This window comes from Tasmannia lanceolata, unplaced genomic scaffold (assembly GCF_043159265.1).
Source record: "Tasmannia lanceolata isolate RefF3 unplaced genomic scaffold, GAP_Taslan_0.1 ptg000019l, whole genome shotgun sequence".
Taxonomy (NCBI): domain Eukaryota; kingdom Viridiplantae; phylum Streptophyta; class Magnoliopsida; order Canellales; family Winteraceae; genus Tasmannia; species Tasmannia lanceolata.
Window position 1 is genome coordinate 3,998,800 of NW_027518696.1, and position 19,207 is coordinate 4,018,006.

Below are 19,207 nucleotides of genomic sequence, written 5' to 3' on the forward strand. Positions count from 1 at the left end.
TCTTCAACTTAGTCACCTGCTATACGCCTCCTGCTCCTTTTAGCAACCCACGATTGCCCTTTTTATTGAACCCAATTGACAATAAAAAATGATACCCACCTACCCCCCTCAAATGGCAGACACGTTTTGAGAAAACGTGTAATATTCTTGGTCAACAAAGAGGCACATTATAAAATTGATTTCCAATCTCTTACCCTCCTTCTTTGAAAAAAAAATATATTTGGCATCCTTGCAAACGTGTAATATTCTTGGTCCACAAAGAGGCACGTTATAAAATTGATTTCCAATCTTTTGAATAAACCGAATCTCCTCTTCCTCTTTTTATTTGTATTGGGCCCTACTTCGAATTCCCAAAAACACATATCCTTCTGCCGAATTACATTTCTAAAAAAAATTGGTTTCTTCAAAATATTGCGGGTCCCACTTCGGGTGAATTATTCTTGAATTGCAATACTTACATTCAAATCCCCTCCATGAAATGATCCAATCCGTCCACTTGATGCAACATAATGTAAATTAGTTGTGCTCCATAATGATCTCCATGGGCTAATCCGATCCAGCAAATGCCGAGTTAGATGTGAATTGGTTGCGCCCCCTAACTCATCTCCTTATAATAATCGAGAACTTCCCATTAATGGATCACAAAGCAAATTGGCCGTGCCCCCTTAAACCTTTTCCATCAAATGATCCAAACCGGGTTGCCATGTCCGTTGGCCGAAATACACTATGTGCGTTATGAAAACAACGCAGTTCACACTTGCTTGATCAAAAATCTAATCGAAATGTTCAATGCACGGTCACCCAGTGGGTCCAAATTCTCTCCTGCTCGGATTCTCGTGAATAACCCTTCTCAACCCTTAGCGGAAAAATGCGAAATGCGACAGAAATGATAAAAAAATTGAGAAAACGCGAGAAACGGACACGGAAATAGAAAACGGTAGAAAACCGATAGCAAAACACTAACTTCGTTGTTGATTAAAGCGGAGCAAAATAGGGTGTCTACAGGTATACCAAAGTAGAAATCCGAATTCTTTTTAGAATGGACAATTTCTACTGTTGTTATAGAGCTTCTCCGCTCATGCATTATCCATTGGAGCCCCTAGGCCGTGCAAAGTGCGCCTAAAAAAGCGCCACTATGCGCCCTATAGCCCATTGCCCACGCCGCGCGTGCGCGTGTGCGAACGGTGCGTTACACCGTCCCGCGGTTCAACCCATGGCTAATACCCGTTGTGCACCATACTAAAGAAGAGAAAAGAGTAAAGCTTTATAAGCCCAATTTTTCTTTTCTTATGAGTCGGTAAGGGACTATTTTTTTCACACTAATTTTGCACTCTTCTTTTTCTCTTGCAAAAAGCAAATCTTTCCAAAGAAAAGTTTTTCCTCTTCCAAAGCACACTTAAAAAACATTTTCCAAACAGTTTCTTTTGAACAAAAAATAAGATTTTGAAAATCTAAATCTAACACTTATGGCATTCTTTGAATCACCTTCTATCTCAACCTTTTCCAAGTCAATATCGGTTAAGAGCTTAATCCCATGGTGGATGGCACGCACCTCCGCCTCATTTGCATCCACGACTCCAATGGGACCCAAGTAGAGCCCATATAACATTTTCTTAATCATCTCTAAATACTCCCCCTTTCCCAGAAGGTCCTGGACTTCCCATACTAGAACCATCGAAGTTAAGTTTAAAAAAGCCTTGAGCAGGCGGTTCCCATACTGGATTCATTTTTGGCTAATCCCTAGCACCACGTGACTATTGGGAGAGAAACGTTTTCTCCATTGAATGGTGTTATTACTATTCTAAGGGGTGTGTTCTGTCTATATAAACAGAACAGTCCCACCACCCAAGACATAGATTTCTTACACAGAAGTTTATAGCTTCGCAGAGAAAAGAAGCATATTGTTTTGTTACAGAAGCACACTGTTCTAGAGCATATTGTTTTACACAGGAAAAAATACAGATTTCTCTTATTCCTTCCTCCTCCATTTCATTCTGTTCCATGTCTGAGCACAGTTTCAAGGTGATTCGAAGTGGACTAGTTAGTAAGTGCACGTGGACGGGAGTCTGTTTGGGCTATTTTATCTTGGAGTGTCAATTCACAGATCCCAGTTGCACCATAGGGACGGATACGATTCTTAAGGAGAGTGACTATATCGCACGACTCGGCCTTCCTTCATCGTCAACAATCTAATTTTTGCAAAGGGTTTTCATAAAAAAAAATACTTGTAATATGTTTTCAATTCTATTTACATCCTGGAATTTTTAGCAATACATAAACTATTGGGTTCAATAAATCCAAATTATGGTTCGACTAAGCAGATTTGGGTTCGAGTAAGCCAAGATCAGTCCCTTCATCATATCACATTTCAACAATCTTAAGAATCACAGTATTCTGATTGTCATTTTTCCAACAAATTTAAGAATCATAACATTAAGATTTACTACTCTTAGAAAAACTATAGCCTCCCTATCGGTTGCTAAAGCTATAGGCTCGGATATGCATGGCACAATGACTCTTTTAGCCAAGGTCTGCCAAAGTCTTGTCCCCTCCACCCCAACCCCCCACTACTACTAACCTAATCAAGGATTACATAAACCTGGACTCACATATAGACTTCCATGCACCCGAGTCTTTTCCTAATGACCGGTCTCTACTCTCCCAATTCCCCAACTCTCCCATATTTTTTCCCAATGATCTGATGCCACAATGAATTTTTTAACCATTTTCTAAGAAGAAACTTATTTCTCATTTTATATTGCTAATGCCAAGCCCACCATACTTTCTTCAACCTGCTTACCCTTTTTCTTATTGTCTCCTTCCCATAAAAAGACTCTTTGCAACTTTTCGATTTCCTTATTCACTTTGGCCGGTACTTTGTAGAGTGATAAGAAGTATACCGGAAAATTAGCCAGTGCCGCTTTAATCAGAATAATTCTCCCACTAAAAGACAAGCATTATTTCTTCCAAGCCGCAAATGTCCTTTCCATCCTTTCAATAACTGGGCCCCATAGAACGGCTTTGGGCACAATAAAACCCAACAGTAGTCCAAGATGGATGGTAGGAAGTTTTTCGACTTTGCACCTCATTATAGCTGCATATACTGACACTTCTTCGAGTTGCATGATGATGTTGTCAAAAGAGCTTTTAGAGAAATTAATCTTTAATCCCGAAATCATCTCAAACTATTTGAAAACTCTCTTTAAATTTCTCACGAATTCCCCCTCCTCTTACAAGAAGATCAGGATGTCGTCGGCAAACTGCAAATGGGATATGGACTGGCTGCATTTACAAGGCTCCTATCCTTTGATGAATCCTTTCTCCTCCACCTTTGCCAATAATTGATTGAGGGCTTCTGTCACCATAATGAACAAGTATGTGGAGATTGGAGTCCTCTTGTATTGCCAAAGAAGCCTGCCGGGGATCCATTCAATAGGATCAAGAATGATGCTGAAGGTAGTCACTCGCTAATCCAGCTTTGTCATCTCTGTCTAAAAACCCATCTTACTTTGTATGAAACCGAGGAAATTCCTATCAACATGATCATAGGCTTTATCCATGTCAATTTTACGTAGATCCCCCTTTTACCTTCTCTTTTAGTTGAGTCGAGGAGCACCTCATTCGCAACGAGAATGTCATCCAAGATCTGTCTTACCATCCAACGTTTATGCTATGCATATTAGTTTGCTCCAGTGATAAATCACCTCCAAATACAAGACTTCAGCACAAGATTTTCTAATGTTATATCATCTCAATAGGCATTGGAGGGTCTTGTGTTTACAGTAATCATTTATGGGTGCATTTGGATATTCACCCAAAAGTTTCAAATTGATTTGCCTTATGCCCTGAGTTCCCTGTAAGCATTCAGATGACTACATCGAAGTGTGATATTTCCAGCACTGATATTTTTTGCCACTATGCAGTATTCAGTATTCGGTTCCATAGTGACAATTGGTGCAATGATCGGTGCAGTAACCAGTGGGCGCATAGCTGATTTCATTGGCCGGAAAGGGGTAAGAACACAATTAAGATTGGCTTCGAACATTATCCGAGTGTAACTATCATTCTGAGATGCCATCTTTTCATTTTTCAAGCACTTCAAAGCTAAATTGCCCCTTCTCTTCTTGCAACTTGATTTGTTACATGAATGCAGGCAATGAGAATGTCATCTATCTTTTGCATAGCAGGATGGCTTTTTTGTTTATTTTGCACAGGTTTGTAATCTTCTCTTTAGCGATTTGAGTGCATGAAAAACTTAAACTCTAAATAACATTTTAAGGAATTAGTTTCATTCATTTCAAACTGTATTATAACATCTCTATATTGATTCTTAATAGGGTGCTTTGTCGCTCGACATTGGAAGATTTTGCACAGGATATGGAATTGGAGTTCTTTCATATGTGGTATGCATCTGTTAACAATTTCTTCTTCCCTGACTATTATTAAAAGTCACTAGACACTCAATAAATCTGAATTGAATGTTTTCATAGTTTTGTTAATCTTTAAATACTCTTTACTATTGAGCTTTTTCATGAACAGGTACCAGTGTTCATAGCTGAAATTACACCCAAGAATCTCCGAGGAGGTCTCACAACGATAAATCAGGTGGAAGAAACTTAGTTAAGAGCTGATCATTAGGATGATAAACTAAACATTAGTGGGTCTGATTAGTGTAAATTTGAATCTAATTACTATTTTCTTCTTTCCCAGCTCATGATTTGTACTGGATTATCTGTTGCCTACATAGTAGGAACAGTTGTAACGTGGCGCACTTTGGCACTAACTGGTAAGTTTTAAGAAAAGTGGTAGCCACTTTCGCACCATTGCAATTTTGCACGGTGTTTTTGCCTGTGAAAGCTCACATAACAGACAAAAATGACCACCTAGTTTTCAGGAGAAGTTGTGGCTTCTACATGCAAAATCATCCTACAACTTTTATGTGATTATGTTTGGTGTTATCTAAGCCTGTTGAGAAATTAGGCTATCTTAAAAGCAATAAGAAGAAATGGAGAGAAAATAAGGGGAGAAGAAATGGACTAGAGAAAAGTCGAACCATGATGAGGGATTCATTGTGGACTTTTGCATGCAGGACTTATTCCATGTGTGATTCAACTTTTGGGTCTATTTTTCATTCCAGAGTCTCCTAGATGGCTGGTAAGATATTAAATGTAAAGAATTTTACTACTGATGTACGGCAGATAACATTAAAGAGGATGCCATACATGACAAATTATACCTTGTTTCAGGCTAAGGTTGGCCGCCAGAAAGATTTCGAAGCTGCCTTGCGTCTTCTTCGCGGGAAGAATGCTGATATTTCTCATGAAGAAGCTGAAATTCTAGTCTTAATTCTAACTCTAAACATCAACACCCTTTGATAATGCGAATTTTGAAATAAAGCTGATCATGAACTGGTTATGATGGGCTAATGTTGTTGCACAGGACTATATACAAACTCTTGACCAGCTCCCAAAGGCTAAAATACAGGACTTGTTTCAAAGGAGATATGCCCATCCATTAATTGTAAGCAACTTAATGATTTAGTACTTGTTACTCTCTTGCAAAGGACGTGCCAATTACATCAGATCTTTCTAGCATAACTGAATTTCATTTTGCAGGTCGGAGTCGGATTGATGGTGTTTCAACAGTTTGGAGGGGTCAATGGGATCGTGTTTTACGCAAGCAAAACTTTTGAGAATGCTGGTACGGGGAGCTTGCTTGAAATACTTTTTACTTAATATTTTTCCCAATTTTTTTACAAAATTATATAAAGTTTATTATCTATCTGTAATCTTAGGATTTTCTTCGGGCAAGGTTGGGACTATTGCCATGGGATGTGTTCAGGTGCTCAACACTGTCAATGTCCTTAGATATTTTAGAAATTTCTATCCAAAATTACTGAGATTTTAGTGTTTTACAGGTTCCTATAACTGCATTGGGTGCAATCTTAATGGATAGAACTGGAAGAAGACCTCTTCTAATGGTAGTAAACAGTGTAAACTCTTTTATCTTTGAAAATCAATCACACACGTCCTTGATAAATAATCCCTTGCTTTGTTTTGCATTTCAGGTGTCTGCAACAGGGACATCCATAGGTTGCTTTCTAACTGGGGTCTCATTCTTTTTTAAGGTAAGTTCAATATATCAAATCCCAAATGCCTTAGTCCCCAGGAAATTTCTTAATATTGTACACTAAGATCCTTATTTGAAACAGGGCCATGAACTTTTACTAGGTTGGGTACCCATACTAGCTCTCGCAGGCATACTGGTAAACTAATACTACATGACAAAAAAAGTGCATTGTAGCCATGTTATACAAAATAAGAAAATGGTTGTAGAGTTGCATCTTTTTATAAAATCTCTTATTTGTTTGGTTTTTGTTTTTTAATTGCAAACAGGTATTCATAGGGTCATTTTCTTTGGGAATGGGAGCAGTTCCTTGGGTTATGATGTCAGAGGTAGGAGAACTCTAAAGCCCTTTGATTTTTTTTCGGCATAACCTGTTCTGCATAGTTAGTAAGACCAAATCCCAAGTTTTTGATGATGTTGCCTGAGAATTGCTTTGTTTCAGGTATTCTCGATAGAGATAAAGGGAATCGCTGGAAGCTTGGTGACTCTGGTGAACTGGTTTGGGTCTTGGGCAGTTTCATATACTTTCAACTTTTTTGTGAGCTGGAGCTCATCAGGTAAAGGAAATCCATGTGGCCCCATTTTCAATCATCCATAATTTACCGTGGACTAGTATAGGTTTTAATGATCTATTTTTGCATCTAGAATTAACAGCATCTGGGAAGTATAAAACCATTTTCCGTGATCAAATCATAAGCATGTGATTGAATAAATTAAATGCAAGAAAAGATCTGACATAAATAACTCCGTCCATGGATTTTAATCTTTTGGCAAAGATGATTCCTCTATCCTGGGATGATTTTGATCGTCTACAAATTGAAGAACGATCTGGGGCGGTCTTATTACTCTCTCCACACTTCCTTATGTGCGGTCCAACAGAGAGAAATAAAAACCTTGTGTGAGAGTAGGGACCAATCCCATATTTCTAATAAGGGTATTGCTAGCGTCCATCGCAAAAGGCATTTCGCGGCTGCTCTGTTGCATGTTAGACCAGCCACCTCATGAATGGAGACAAAAGCTGTTGTCTTCATTCACGAGGTGGCTGGTCTGACATGCAACAGACAAGCCGCGAAATGCCTTCTGAAATGGATCTTAGGAAATCCCTTATAATAATAAAGGAAACCCTGGAATCCACCAATTATGGACATTAAAAATAAGTGTTATGCAAGTACATTAAAAATCTTATAGAAAGTGCTCAATATCAGTAGTTTGAGTTCTTTATGGATGGGTCACTGAGACTGAAAAAAGCCTTCACAGAGTACAGAATGCGTGGATTGCTTTGTAGTTATCGATGCAAAAACCATGTTCATTTTGCAAATTTGTGCTTGAGTTATGATTTTTATTTCTTGGCACTGGTTATTAAATGGAAGTTACAATTGCATCCAATTGCAACCCTTCTAACTATAAGATTCACTTCAAAATATAATGCTCAACATGTTTTTTTTAAATTCTGGTTTCAGGTACTTTTTTCATCTTCTCTGGAATTTGTGCAACAACTGTTCTATTTGTTGCAAAGGTAGTGCCAGAAACTAAGGGGCGAACTCTTGAAGAAATACAGACATCCATGAGGTCCTAGAGAGCAAAAAGGAAAAGAAGAACATTACATCAGTACTTGTTAATGAAGCATTTTGAAAATGATGATGGTATTTAATTATGATTGTAGCATCCTTTTTGACAGAGTCCAGTTAAATTGATTCTCCCATTGTAATCGCATTGGACAAATGTATGATAGAGTGATTTTTGTAGCATAAAGCAATTGAAGTGCTCTTTTGGAAATGGGATTTCAGTAATGTGCCGAAGAATTGATTTAGAGATCAAAATCATGATTGATATATTGTTTTTATAGGTTTATGATTGTACCTCAAATAAAATGCGTTTTGATATTTTCTAGACAAATAATATGTCTATGTGCTCCATGATTTCCTGTTGATTGATTAAGGGCTAATCGTGTATTTTTTCCCAGAATCATCCTAGACCTTGATTCTTCCTTATTTTATCTTAAATGATGGTTAAGGAGAGCCCTCTAGTTTTGTTGCCGCTGAAATCTGACCTAATGTTGAATGGGTCCCAGCTGGAAGCACACATGAGGAGGTGACCAGAGCTCACGAGCACACGGTCAGAAAACCACCTAGAGTTTGGACTCCAAGGAGGCTCTCCAATCAGAACTGGCAACACTGAAATGAGCTTTCTGATGAGAACTCTTGAGCTGACTGAATGCAAAAATGGTAAAAAGTCTCATACCTTGGAGATGGTGCCTAAATTTATAGGTGAGATAGAGACCTCACTCTCTATTGGTTGGATGCTTGCCATGTGTCCGTTTCTGACTAATGCCACGTGTTTACTTCCGATTGGTGGCGAATTTTACCCTCATGAGCAAACGATTAGAAAACCACCTGGAGTTTGGACTCCTGAGAGGCTCTCCAATCAGAATCGGCAGCAATGAAATGAGCTCTTTGATGAGAACTCTTGAACTAATGCAAAAAAGGTAAACCGCCCCATACCTGGGAGATTGTGCCTATATTTATAGGAGAGATCGGAGTCCTTACTTGCTATTGGTTGGATGCCAGCCACATGTCCATCTCTATTTGTGACAATTTTTTAATGGGTTTCATGATCAATGGAGGAGATTAATGCTACATGAAACTAGTTTAGAAGGTGGGTGAAAAAGCTAATGATGCTGAAGAATATTTTCTATAATTGAGAATTGAATTCAAAAGGCATTCTTGAAAAGCTTTAGTGATATTTGAAAAATCAGAGACGACTGGGATTAGTTTAGAAACATTTTTTTGCCCTCATGTCAGAATTTTATTGCTTCCTGATAATTCAACGGTCCTGATATGAAGCATTTTTAATTGGGCCAACTCAACGATCTTAGATTGGATAGACTAGCAGGGTGATTTTGATGGCATAATAAAGGCAGCTTTCAAGGAGGGTGATTTTATTGAAGCAAAGTCTAAATGGGAAAATTGTCTTCTGGGTTATTTTCTTGGTCGGAGGCCCTACTTCACTGCTCTTAAAAATCACTTATTGAGAATCTGGCAGCTGAAAGGGGACTTTGATCTAATTGCTCTCCCTAATAGCTTTTTCTTGTTCAAGTTCAACCTGGAAGAGGACTGCATTAAAGTCATGGAATACCCCACCACCTTTGGGGGTCGTGCTCTCATCCTGCAGAAATGGTTTCCAGGCTGTTCTTTGGAGAAGCTGAAACTTTCAACTATCCCAATTTGGATTAAATTCCCTGCATTGCACCTGAAATTCTGGACTCCTACAGGTATTGGAAAGCTATCTAGCATCATTGGCAAACCTTTATACATGGATTCTCACACTGCTGAGGCCTCAAGATTACAATTTGCTAGAGTTTGTGTCGAAATAACTGCCGAAAGCCCCCTTCCTGATGTTGTCCACATCCAAACCCCTACTGGAGATGAAACTCAGGTTGTAGAATATGAATGGAAGCCCAAACCTTGCAAAACCTGTCTTGATTTTAGTCATTCTTCTGAAGGATGCCCTAAGAACCAAATGCCTCCTCCCCTTCTCTCTCAGCCCATCTCGTTTCCTGTTCAATCCAGAAAGGAATGGAGGCCAATCACTAAGGATAGTGATAAAGCTATTCAGCTAAGTTCTGATTCTCCAATTGCTCATAATAGGATCAGCTTGGATCATCCTGAAACCCCTTCTACCAATAGTGCCTTATCTAGAAATAAATTCTCAGTCATTGGCTCTGATATCCCCGAGACATCTACAAAGCAGACCAAGCCTCCGGACCTTTCTCTCTCTTTATCGTCCCCATCGTCTGAAGATCCTTGGAATTTAGTTCAGAGCAAGAAGAATAAAAAGGGAAAGTCAGCTGCTTCCCTCCTTAAGCCTCCTTCTTCCTGTGTGCTGCCATCCATCTCCCCGATCCCCTCTACTGGAATAAGATCCCCATTTCGTGGGCTCATTCCGGGAGGCTGATCATGAATTGGGGTCTGCTTTTGGTGCTGGTGTTTTTGGGTCTGCTGTTAGCTCTGGTGCTGTTTGTTTTTGTGGTAGCTGTTCGAATTTTGGCAGTGTTGTGGCTGTTGTTTTCATTTTGCTGAAGCGGTTAGGTTGTTTTTTTGATAGTTTGTTTGCCCTTCTTCTGATGTGCGAGGGGCTTGCTTTTCTGTTTTCTTGTAGTATCTTTATTGATCTTTCTTAATATATCTAGTCGGGGTCCGCCTAACCCCAGCTTACCTATTTCAAAAAAAAAGATTGGATAGACTAGCACTTTGACAGTTGCTTGATCATGTTGAATTAATATGTCTGAATGTATCTGAATTCTGATTTATTGTTTATCTTGATTGAAGACTTAGTGTGAACTAGGGAAATTGAGGATGGTATGACCTTTTGATTGTCTTAATCTTATGTCACAACCAATCCATGATAGAGTGATTGTTTGTCACTGATTGCACTACACGTACATCTCTTGTGGATCATCCAACGGCTAGGATTGAGCTTGATCGATGGGCCTTCGGGTCCACAATATGATGTGCAAAGACATAGTGTAGCTCTTGTTTTTTTGGATGATGAGTGGTGTGGATTCTTCCAATGCATCGGCATGCTAATCGTGGCCACATGGGTGAGACAAATGAACGGGCGTGTCAATCGTGGCCACATAAGTGAGACAGTTAACGCCTGTTAGCTTAGCTGAAGTTGCAAGAAGTTACCAAAGTGGAAGATCGCATCTAGGTAAAGCCTTGCATCCTCAAGGAAAAAGAGAATATAGTACATTGTATTCAAGAGAGAAGAAATGAGCTTGTCTCATGACTAAAATATAATATGAGGAATGCAGGTCTTAGAAACGTCATCAAGCTCAATGTTGATAGTTGCTCTCTTGGTAACCAAGGCAAGAAAGGTATTGAAGGCATTTTTAGAAATTCTTCGCGTGAGATCATCTATTCCTTTGCTAGTCTATAGGCATCACTGACTCCACGGAAGCCAAGGTCCGTGCTCTTCACTGAGGTTTGATCAACTTCACAAATCAAATAGAGCTTGTAAGTAGAAAGCAATTCTTCTAATATGGCTTGCTGAGCCACATTGAGACTAAGACAAGGCCATGACTCCGACGGGAGGCATCGTAATGATGAAAGCCTGACTGAGCAATGCTGCGTGGATGTAGAAGGCCCACGGTTGACCGATATTTCGGTTGATATGGAAAAGGCGTTTGATTCCTTACCTTAAATATCCATGATTACCTTATTTACAATTGTTCTATGTATCTGATGGATACATAGAACAATTGCTAACCTTATAGTTGAGATCAAAGAATTATGCTTGAATGATGTTTTTTCTTTCTCTTTGATTCCTAGAAGTTCTAGCGATTTGGCTGATTGGGAGCTTCTAGAGACTCTCTTTTTTATCTTTACCAGTTGGACCATCTCACCAATTGTTATTCCTTTATTTGATATTTTATAAATGCACTTTGCTGATATGGTAATATTAGGGCACCTTGTAGATGGCTTTTGCAAGGGGCACCTTTCAGTTTAGCATTCCTCATGTAATATATGTTGCAAACTCCCAAAACCCTAGACTTAACCCTTTATGGTAAAATTTTTGAAAAAAAATAAGAAAAAACTCCCAGTACAGTGGAAACTCTTTGACCTTACTTGCCTAAATATGACTTCCTCTGAAAAAAAGACTCAAAATGGCTAAACAGAAACCTATCAAAAGCCGCAAGTGAAACTAATAATTGAGATTTAACTTTTGAAATGGCAGTTTTTGTAAGCTTGTGAGACCTAATTTAACTTCATTACAGAGCCCATTTAGACAATTCTAACAGTGTATCATTAGCCTCGATCCAACGGTCAGATCCAAAACTAATATTATTTGTACAAATATCCCATAAAAGATTATTGGGGCAATATTTAGTATTCCTCAAAACATTGATTTTCTTAGCCGTTTGGATCTTGTAAAATAATTACGAAACACTTGTAGTTTGTTTCTCTTTAGCACCTCACTCTCCTTTTCAAGCCCTTCCAAACAGCCGACGCCCCCTTTTTTGTTTTTGTCTCTGTTCGTATGTATGTATGTACATTCATAAAGAAAATGAAAAGGATTCCACATGATATAACAGAGAGAGAGAGAGAGGAGAGGAGAGGAGAATCATTCAATAGAACCACATGTTTTTGTCTTATTGGACAAACTACTTGGTCAGATTTATATTACATTTGTTTTTTAACGTTTAGTTAGTCATGGTAAGATGGACGTAACTTATGGCTGCCTTCTAGATGCCCTCTCTTTCTCTCTCTATGTTATTTTTCTAACATTAAAACATAATCAAACCTCTAGCTACAGACAATATGAGGTGAAGTTAGGTTTATATTCCCTTCATTGGTCTTTTTGTCTTCTTTCGTTTCTTGTGTTTTTGGTAGTGTTGGTCTGTTGGATTAGGTGTGATGTTTCCCACACCGATGGGACTCTCCTAGAAAGTGGATTTGAATTCTCTCGTTTAGTTTTCTATTGGGATGATTAGAAAAGATAGTCATGAAAGGTTATGATAACCATGACTTTTCTCTTGTAGCTATCCTAGTTACACCACGTGAGAGGCGGGAGACTTATATTTTATGACATAATCTATATAAAATATTGTTAACACCTCATGTGGGGAGCCCTTGCAAAAAAGAGGTGAAAGGGCTCTCCTATTGTTCACCGTCGTGCATTAATAACGGCTGAAAAGTCAAACATGATGGTGATGTGCAGCCAATGGGAGAGTCCTTTCACCTCTTTTTTGCGAGGGCTCCCTTCAGTCTAGAATTCCTCTTGGTAATTTGGTAGGCCCAAAAATATAATATTTTCTTGATTTACGGGAAGGAGATATCAAACGTAAGTTCAACGGCAAGAAGAATGGCCTTGGTTGGAGAAATCTTTGACAAAGAATGATTACGAACATCAAAGATTTGAACGCCTGACAAAGATTTTAGTGAGGGGTGGAGTTTTATGATATTTTTCATGAGATAACCTCCATTTCAAATCTCTAATATTTAGTTTTGATTTTGCATGTGTGTGGATAGGAGGAGTTCAGATTGATTAGGAGAAAAAAATGAGCAAAATTAAATCAATTTTTCAAAAAGGAATTCTTTGTACGGTCGATATCCACAACAACAGACTAATCAGTTGCACTGTGGTTGACCGAATGACTAAAGACTGATCAATCGCGCTTTGGTTGATCAGTTGAGTGTTAGTTTGATCAGGCGACCAGAGATTTTTTTTAATGATCAATATAGAACTATCTACTGTCAAGAGTGTAGAGTGATCTATGATTAAATGGCATGTGGCAAAGAGCTCAACCTCAAAAGATTAGGTGGTGTGGTATAACTCAAAGATGCAAAAGAATTTAGTGTCTCTTGGTCGGTTGGACTCGGCTAGTCTCTTTTGCAGTTGGTGCAAAAACATGCTTCTAGACTGCAAAAGATAATGAGGGGCTAAAAGGTCTTTCTAGTAGAGAGGAAAGGTTGAGGTTCCTCTCTAGAGTTAATTAAGATCCCCAGCAATTTACTTTAAATTACTAATACCCATTTATACAAATCAATTTAAATCGTCAACCAGATTGATAATAAGGCCCCACAACAACAAAAAAAACATTTTCAAGAGACTAATATGGGAAATTTGCAAGATCAATGTGGCTGAAACCAGGTGCCAATATCAAATTCTGTGGCTGACCACTCTCAAAATCCCAAAATGATATCTCTTCCCTCACTCTCACCCTCTCAATTCCCCATCTCCAGCTCAACTCTCACAATTGTCCCCACAAATATTCCATAGAATAAATTTTCATGGTGGCCAAACATGGCCTCATTGAAAATTTCCACTTCACCAATCAGCCAAGATCAATTCCTCTACTCTCCGGGCCTTGGATATAACTACTGGCTGGTCAAATTTTCAACTACTCTCTGTTCAAAGTTTCGTTTACATGAATAGGACACCAACGTAGAGCTGATTTTGCCTCCATTAATAATGACTCTGACCAATGTGGGCTTGTTTTTTGAGGGATTCTTAACTTCGAAACATTTAGCAGGCCCTCTAGTAAGATTTGTACTATGAGGGGAGTTCTTATATGGTTTTCGTGCAGACTCGCCTATGAAGTAACTCTTGTTCAATAGTCTAAAGTCATTTATCTACTAGTCCTTTCTATACTTGTACTTTTACCCGAGTCACTTGTACTTTTACCGAACCATACTTCATACTTGTACTTTTACGGCATACTTGTTCGGAGAAAAAATATGTAATGCTAAATTAAAGGGTGCCCTTGCGTAAACCAAGCCGACCCTGCATTAATCATTTCTTGAATATCGTATTTTTTAGTGCAGTCATAAATACGGGGTACTCCCAATGGGACGCTCTTGCAGGCTTGCAACTCTTTTTGCAAAAGCGCCCAGTTTAGCATTCACGCACTTCCATCATCTAACAATTAGGGATTTGCTAGGGACCATCGTGGAAGGCATTTTGCAGATTGGCTGTTGCATGATAGAATAGCCATCATGCAACAGCCGTTCTGCAAAATGCCTTTTGCGATGGTCCCAAGCAAATCCGTTACAAATAAAGGTTATAATAGTTTTATGGGAATTGCTAGCGTCCATCGCAAAAGGCATTTCGCGGCTGGTCTGTCGCATTTCAGACCAGACCAGCCACCTCGTGAACGGAGACAAAAGATGTTGCCTTCATTCACGACGTGGCTGGTCTAACATGTGACAGACCAACCGCGAAATGCCTTTGCAATGGACCCTAACAAATCCCTAGTTTTATACAATGTAGTTAATGGCTTGGAAAGAGATTTTAATGTCCCATATTTTTGCAAATAAGAATAAATCAAAATAATCTTATATCTAATTAAGGATCCACTTTGGTGGCAGTCAAAGAGGCCCCCAATGTGTAACATCAAATAAACTTATGAGGAATCAACTTCGGTCTCCCTATTCAGGGATTTGCTAGCGTCCATCGCAAAAGGCATTTCGCAGATGGTTTATTGCATCTTACAGCAACCACGTCGTGAATGAAGATAAAATATGCTGAAAAGTGAGCCTCTATGGCTTCTGTCAGATGCAACAGACTATCTACGAAATGCCGTATGCGATGGACGCTACCAAATCCCCACTATTTTCTTTTTTTGAGATGGTAACAAATCCCCATTATTAATAGCTAATAATCTTTGATATCTCCTAAATGGGAATTGCTAGGGTCCATCAGAAAAGGCATTTTGCGGCCGGTCTGTTGCATGTCAGACCACCCACCTCGTGAATGAAGACAAAAGTTGTTGTCTCCATTCACGAGGTGGCTGCTGTCACATGCAATAGACGAACCATGAAATGCCTTTTGCAATGGACCCTAGCAAATCCCCTCCTAAATGTATCTTTTTCCAAGTTACTAGCTATGATACATGTATGTGTGTGTACATATTGGTACATAGGGGGGAGACATAAGTACTATGTGGGAGTGCATCAAAACAAAAGGCGTGAAAAAGGAAGTACATGCATTTACATACTTTCTTCTTTTATGTATGTTTGTACATGAATTTACCGCAACGTAAAAAAACTAATGCTTTAATAAGGAAAGGGAAATGTTATCAGCACTAGTGTATTTTGATGAGGGCACTCCTCACTTTATTAAAAGTACGGTATGACCAGTACCATAGGATGATCCAAACCGTCCATTAGATGGGCCACAACCTAAATAGGTTGTGCCCCAAAAATCATTTCCATAGGTTGATCCTAACCCTCCGATCTGAATGTTAGAGGGTTGATCCTAACCCTCAGTAGATCGGAGGGTTAGGATCAACCTATAGAAATGATTTTTGGGGCACAATCTATTTAGGCTGTGGCCTATCTAATGGACGGTTTGGATCATCCTATGGTGATGCTCATACCATACTTCTAATAAAGTGAGGAGTGCCCTCATCAAAATACAGTAGTAGTGATAACATTTCCTTAAGGAAAATGCTAATAAGTAGGGCTGCAACTCGAGCCGGGTTTTACCCGACCCGCATCGACCCAACCCGAAAATAGCCTGGGTTGGGTTCAAGTTTCATGGGTTTTGGGTCGAGCCGGGTTGAGCATTCAAAAGCCCGCATGAATCTCGGGTCGAGCCGGGTTTGAAGGGGCCCGACCCGACCCGAGTTACATAAGTTATAGTATGTACATTTTTTTCTATTGTTAGTTAAAAGTTAAAAGTGAAAACCCACGCACCCACTGTTATTGTATGTCAGTGTAATTTCTGCTTCTATGAGTTGAGTTGATTCAAGTGTTTGATTCAGCATTGTTTGATTGTAATTACAACATTGTTTGATTACAGCATTGTTTGATTCAAGTGTAATATGAGTGTAATGACATCATTGTTTGATTCAAGTGTAATGTGAGTGTAATTTTTGCTTCTATGAGTTGAGTTGCCTCGCCAAATAAGAATTTTCCTCAAAAAATTGCGTCAACGTGAAAAAGCCCGACCCGACCCGACCCGAACCGACCTGAGATTTATCATGGGTAGGGCAGGGTTTGGGAATCGTGGGTTTTCCGAAAAAAAACCCGACCCGACCCAACCCGAGATATTTCTCGGGTAGGGTTGGGTTCTCCAAAACCCGACCCGCCCGACCCGAGTTGCAGCCCTACTAATAAGACTATGACTGTTAGGCTCATTCCTAAAAGAAGTTCCATCGGCCCCACATGCATCATGTCTACGTGATCGGATTCATTGGTCCAACCGGGGACCACAAGTCCGCCAAAAATGCTATTGAGAACATCTTGATTTTAATGATACATGCAGCCAATTTTAGGGTTCTGCCAAGGAAAACAGTCAAACACCGTTGATTTCTGTAGTCTTTTATCTTTAGCGTGGGATGTTCATCATTCGGTTTTGAACCAAGGCCATGTGGGTCGCCTATTTTAATAAAAATCTAAGTATTAAAATACTGAATTTAATAATCTCTACAAGATTAAAGCTAGTGTTTCAAAATTGCACCTATGATCAAACTAGAAAGGGCTTGGTTCAATTCAAAATGGTTTGACAACAGGTTGTATTAGGATAAATAGTTCATCAAGTGGGCCCCTTGAATGTGCACGGTGTAAAACAGTATATCATAGCACATTGATCCATTGATTGAAGGGTTCTGATCTCTTAGATTGGTGTGATTTACATACCACGGCCCCACCGAAAGAAGTTTGACCCTCTCCAATCTTCACCAGGTAAGGGACCCACAATTGATGAGTGAGATTAATAAACCAAATAGCTCCCATGTTTGTGGGTCCATGCCTCCATGGAACAGATTGGCATACTATTATAAATACAGCCCATTGATCGAACAGTTTTTATCCATTTTATCAATGTGGTTTCACATAATGGCCCACTCAAGATTTCAATGGTGGGGTTTCATTTTCTTAAAGCGATTTTTGTGGCTAGAAATTTGTTTTTAATGAAGCTTAAGTGAGGAAATCTCCTCAGGTTAGAGAGGGAGAGAGATATGAAACAAATGGATACGAATAAGAGAGATTTTAGGTCGAAAAAATTGAAAAAGAGGTGCGTGCCACATTATTAGGGAAATCTTCCGATTAGGAAATTATTAAGAGCAATGATAGATACAAGGGAGCCCTTGCATAAAGAGCCAAAGAAGGGCTCTTCATTGGATCCACGTCATTTTCAGTTACATTTTAAAATCGGTTGAAAAAGTAAAATCAATTACATTTGATGACTTGATCCGATGAAGAGCCCTTTTTTGGCTCTTTATGCAAGGGCTCCCTTGTATCTATCATTCCTCAATTATTATTAAATGGTAGAAGAAATAGTAACTTTGTCCCTATTAAACTGCTAATCCCTATTTAATAGTCCAGAAAAAAAAACAGAAAGGAGGGTGCCACGTAGATGGGGTGACTGTCCACGTCAGCGGTGAATAGTAAACACCCCTTCCTCTTTATTATATATAGATTCAGCTATTGCAATGAAACAATCAATCGATTCATAGTAATCTTTTCTTATTAGGTTGAATGTAATTTCCTAAAGAAATTAATTTAAAATATAAAAAATACAAAGATTTAAATATCACAAAAGAAACGAGCCAAGGACCACCCATAAAGTCACTTTTACAAATCAATAATTAATGGCAATTTATGGGTCCTACTGGGGCATGTATGTGAAATCATGACTGTTGATCTTGTAAAAACTAACAATGTGAAAATGGGAAGCCTTGCCGAACACGCCCTTAATTTCTAGTTGGCCCTGGACTAGGTAGAGTCTTGCAAATTAGAATTTGAAGACCCGGAAATGTTGGTCTTCTTTTTTTCAAATCTCAAGTATTATGAGTGTTTATCTAAGTAGATAAATGAACGGTCCGATTTGCACAGATCATGATTATGTTTTGGCTAATTGAGGGGGTGGTTTTATCAAATTGGACCCAAAAGATGGCGGATAATTACAAAGGACAGCAGTTGTTTTCGGTAGGTCCGAGATAAGATCAAGTAGCCTCAGTTGCAGCCAAAAATTTCTATAAATTGTGGATCAGGGATTATTTTGATAAGAACAGATGCATAGTATTAGCTGTGTCATCCTCCTCAGTGGGACCATAGACATAGATAACACTTGGGGCTTAACAACTTTACCTCCTAATATTAGAGCTATAGGTTAGAAATGGATTTATAAAATTAAATACAATTCTGATGGCACCATAGAGCGATGTAAAGCTCGTTTAATTGCAAAAGGTTACAATCAACGAGAAGGTCTCGATTATCATGAGACTTTTGCACCTGTGGAGAAATTAACCACACTTTGATGCTTACTTGCAATTGCTTCCACCAAGAACTGGTCAGAACACCAACTTGATGTAAACAATGCTTTCCTTCATGGAGACCTTCATGAAGACGTTTATGTGACCATTCCTCTTGGTTTTGCACAAAAGGGGGAGACAAGGGTTTGTAAACTCGACAAATCCCCTTATGGCTTAAAACAAGCATCATGTCAATGGTTCGCCAAGCTATCTTCAGTTTTACTCTCTCATGGATTTAAGCAATCACATGCTGATTATTCCTTATTTATAAAAATCACTGATGTTTCTTTTATGGCTGTATTAATTTACGTTGATGATATT

The 19,207-nt window shown here is 38.9% G+C and overlaps 1 pseudogene across 1 annotated transcript in view; it reads left to right on the forward strand.

Moving 5' to 3' along the window:
* LOC143853551 (sugar transporter ERD6-like 16) overlaps window positions 1-7,971 on the forward strand; it is a 29,322-nt pseudogene extending 21,351 nt beyond the window's left edge. Inside the window, exons 3-18 of the transcript XR_013237171.1 lie at window positions 3,924-4,013; window positions 4,154-4,214; window positions 4,338-4,403; window positions 4,540-4,605; window positions 4,711-4,786; window positions 5,090-5,154; window positions 5,247-5,339; window positions 5,440-5,520; window positions 5,616-5,700; window positions 5,795-5,841; window positions 5,918-5,980; window positions 6,068-6,127; window positions 6,212-6,265; window positions 6,396-6,455; window positions 6,569-6,683; window positions 7,587-7,971. The product of XR_013237171.1 is annotated as a sugar transporter ERD6-like 16 (transcript). The remainder of the gene's footprint in view (window positions 1-3,923; window positions 4,014-4,153; window positions 4,215-4,337; window positions 4,404-4,539; window positions 4,606-4,710; window positions 4,787-5,089; window positions 5,155-5,246; window positions 5,340-5,439; window positions 5,521-5,615; window positions 5,701-5,794; window positions 5,842-5,917; window positions 5,981-6,067; window positions 6,128-6,211; window positions 6,266-6,395; window positions 6,456-6,568; window positions 6,684-7,586) is intronic.
* The last annotated feature ends 11,236 nt before the right edge of the window (window positions 7,972-19,207 follow it).